The following is a 3,513-nucleotide window of genomic DNA, read 5'->3' on the forward strand; positions in this document are numbered from 1 at the left end:
TTTCAGGAGGATTGGCTACTACATACGATTTGTGGAACTCCCAATTATGTTGCTCCCGAGGTTCTTAATTTGCATCCATGCCTTGAATTAGCTATGTACTTATTTTCACCCAAGTGAATATTTTGTTCAATTTTTCAGTAGTTTCTTTGATGTACAAGTTAAAAATAACAAGGGTTCTGATGGTGCCAAGGCGGATCCGTGGTCATGTAGGGTGATTTTTTTGTCGTCATTCTGTTCGAAGATTAAAATCTCATGCCGCTTTACAAGACGGTGAATAACTTGTACTACGTTTCTTTTGCCAAATGTAAGTTCCATTTTTGCGCGAAAAATAAGTAAGTGCCTGAAAGATAACCTTGTGTGCTAATTCCATGCCTTGCTCCAGTAACTAACAAGACTGCTCTTAATTTACCAAGATGTCATCTAGAATGTATCCATCTGCTAATGACTTGATGGAGTCATAGAAATGAGCTATTGATCACTTTTTTAGAACAGATGCAACTACTTGTAATTCTGAATAATTAGCTTTAGTTACTGTTAAAAACAACCTGTGAAAAATTTCTTGACTGGCCCTGCTCACGAGAGCCGAAATCCCTGGGCCCCCGAAATTTCTTGACTGGCCCTGCTCACGAGAGCCGAAATCCCTGGAGGCTGGAGTGGTAGATGATCTCATGCGACAGTGGGTTGAAAGTGAGCTAGACGCTCGTGCCGCCGGTTTCGAACGCGTGCTACCGGTCGGCTCCTTGTGTCCTCCAGTGAATGCGATGAGCGGATACTCATCTATAGCTATATGTCGAACAACAGCATGGATCTCTGCTTATACTTCTATATTTTTTCTTGCCTATGCTCAGAATTTGGATCACAATAGTAAATAGATCATTAGGTTTTCTTCTATAATTGTTGGTTGTTGTTGTTCTGTGCTCCAACACATACGAGCAGCTCATTGTTGCACGGAGATAAGTTTCATGCACATAATTAAAGTTCCGGATAACCGAAGTACAAATCTGTAAATACCTTTAGAGAAAGCTTGTATGCTTGACATGCTTGACCATGTAAAAGCTCATGCATGAGTAATTATATCGTCAGGTTATTCTTTTTATCTGCAAGGTGAGCTTCAAAATTCTGTAAACTAGCATTTCCAATAGTTCAGAGCTGCCACTTTACTTTCAGTATTTAGGTGGATGATCTCTGCTTAAATTCCTAATACAAGTAATGCACTCCGGCAAGTTCTATTTATTTGTGTCCTTGCTGCCAATAGATGTAATTTTATCGCGAGCACCCAAGTACAGCAGCACTATTGTCGTTCATTATTGTTGCCTTATGCCCTAGAGAGAAAATAATTAGCATTTACCTCTGTGTACCGGACTATAGTTGTACCATATGCCTATTGTACCATTTTCATCCTTGATAGATGCAGCGAGTAAATTGTCACTGAAAAATGTTGTGGTTGCAGCGTTTGTTTTGTTAATTCTGCATTCCTTCCTTTATGAGAAAAATGTTACTTCTGCGTTAGTTATATGTTATGTTTCTCTATTTTTGTAAAAATATTCATACATGTGTTTGAATTGTTTTTAGTAGCTGTCTTTATTACTCTCTCTGATTGAAACAAAAAATCGGAGGCTGCCTACAGCAAGTCCGTTTGTCATCAGCGCCTTTCTTTGCTTGGTAGTTCCACATCCAATCTTTCAAGCTACATCCATATGTAAGAAAGTTACAATTAATCCAGTACTAATAGTTTTGTACGTACGTATATGCGCACTTACCCCTTCTATATACATATGATTCAGGAGCATCTTTTACTAGCATTTTGTTTCATTGCCCCATACAAAATGTATGCAAGTGATGTCTATTGTTTTTTTCCTTTGTCTAAATATACTACAGAAGCATGTCTTGAATAAAAGCTGGTTGGCGTCGTCGCAATTGCCAAATGTGTGTGGACGTATTTTTCATCTTCCACATGTTCTCTGTCGAGAGCAATGAGCATAGTTTTCACTGCGAAAAGCAACCCTGAATTAGTTTTCAAAATTATATTTCATGGCTTTCAAAGTTTTAATATGATTGTTGTTGCTAACGGCCATGTCGCAAACGTCGGCCGGTGCACACCATGTCGCGTGCTGTTCTGCGATTTCTGAGGTACTCTCTCTCTCTCTCTCAAAATGGTAAAAAACTCATACTAAACGGGAGGGTCTACAATTTTACTACCTGACATGAGTTACCACTGTATTTTTCTTCTTCTAATTACAACATGTAGAAATGTGTGTTAAGAGTTCAATCATATACAAAGATGCCTATATGTTGTTTTTGGTTTTACCTCCATAAAACTAAAATGGTTCTCTCCTAACAGAGAGGCAGTGGATATGTGCTTCTCAATCAAGGAGCTTTTGTCAAACCGGGTATGCAACCATGCACGTTGTAGTTCATACTATATGGAATTTACTTTCAGTAGGAATGTGCGTATGTTGCTCCGGTGATAGTAAGCATTTGCATTGTTTCAATACATATCACAAGTCCTATTTTACAGATATAAGTTGCATCATAATAATCTTCACATTTTAGTTGCATCATAATAATCTTCTTCTTCTAGTCTTCTTCTTCTAACTTTCTTCTTTCCCATTTTGTAGATTTGCTTCAGATCACGGAAGCTTGGGTTGATGGAGTGCTTGTCTTTAGTTTTTGTTTTGACTTTGTGAAACTTGCTACCTATGATGAAACTGTGTAACATTGATGAAACTATGTATATGTATGGATGAAACTTGCTACTATTGGTAACATGTGTTGGATATGTGTTCGACATATATGTGTTCATGACTATTGGTAATATGTGTTGAATATGTTATATTGGTCACATAAATATATTTGTGTTTGATTTTCTATGAAAAATGAAATGATATAAGAAAAAACAAAATTAAATGGGGCAATATAGGCACTTTGCCATCTGCTGGCAGATGGCAAAGAGCTTTGCCATCAGCTGACAGATGGCAAAGAGGCCATGTGTCATCTACATGTAAAATTTGGGCTGGCCTATTTGGGCCCTTTGCCATCTGCTGGCAGACGACAAAGAGCATGAAGCCTTTGCCATCTGCTAGCAGACGGCAAAGTATGCCGTTAGCCTTCTACCGGGGCTAACCCTGTTAAGAGGCTTTGCCATCTGCCAGCTGATGGCAAAGGCACAGGCTCTTTGCCATCAGCCAGCAGATGGCAAAGAAGCGTTTGCCGGCAGGTTTTCAGACAAACTGTTTGCCATCTGCTGGCAGATGGCAAAGCCTTTGCCATCCGCCGACCATGCCTTTGCCATCTGCCATGGCCAGGATAGTTGTCATCATTCTCTTCTTCTTCTTCATTCTCTTCCATTAGGACCCCTCTTTCTCCGTGCTTGGTCCAACAGTTATAGTCGGACATGAAACCGGACTCAAATAGGTGGATGTGAATGGTTCTTGAGTTAGAGTAATTTCGATCATTCTTACAGTTAGCACATGGGCAACACATAAAACCATCCGCTCGCTTGTTTGCCTCAGT

At 39.4% G+C, this 3,513-nt stretch overlaps 1 long non-coding RNA gene across 1 annotated transcript; it reads left to right on the plus strand.

Moving 5' to 3' along the window:
* Positions 1 to 484: 484 nt before the first annotated feature.
* LOC123066972 (uncharacterized) lies at positions 485 to 2,716 on the plus strand. Its single transcript, XR_006431484.1, has 3 exons — positions 485 to 2,130; positions 2,342 to 2,390; positions 2,619 to 2,716. It is a non-coding gene; the product is annotated as an uncharacterized lncRNA (long non-coding RNA).
* Positions 2,717 to 3,513: the final 797 nt, after the last annotated feature.

The sequence above is a fragment of the Triticum aestivum genome, chromosome 3B (assembly GCF_018294505.1).
Source record: "Triticum aestivum cultivar Chinese Spring chromosome 3B, IWGSC CS RefSeq v2.1, whole genome shotgun sequence".
Taxonomy (NCBI): domain Eukaryota; kingdom Viridiplantae; phylum Streptophyta; class Magnoliopsida; order Poales; family Poaceae; genus Triticum; species Triticum aestivum.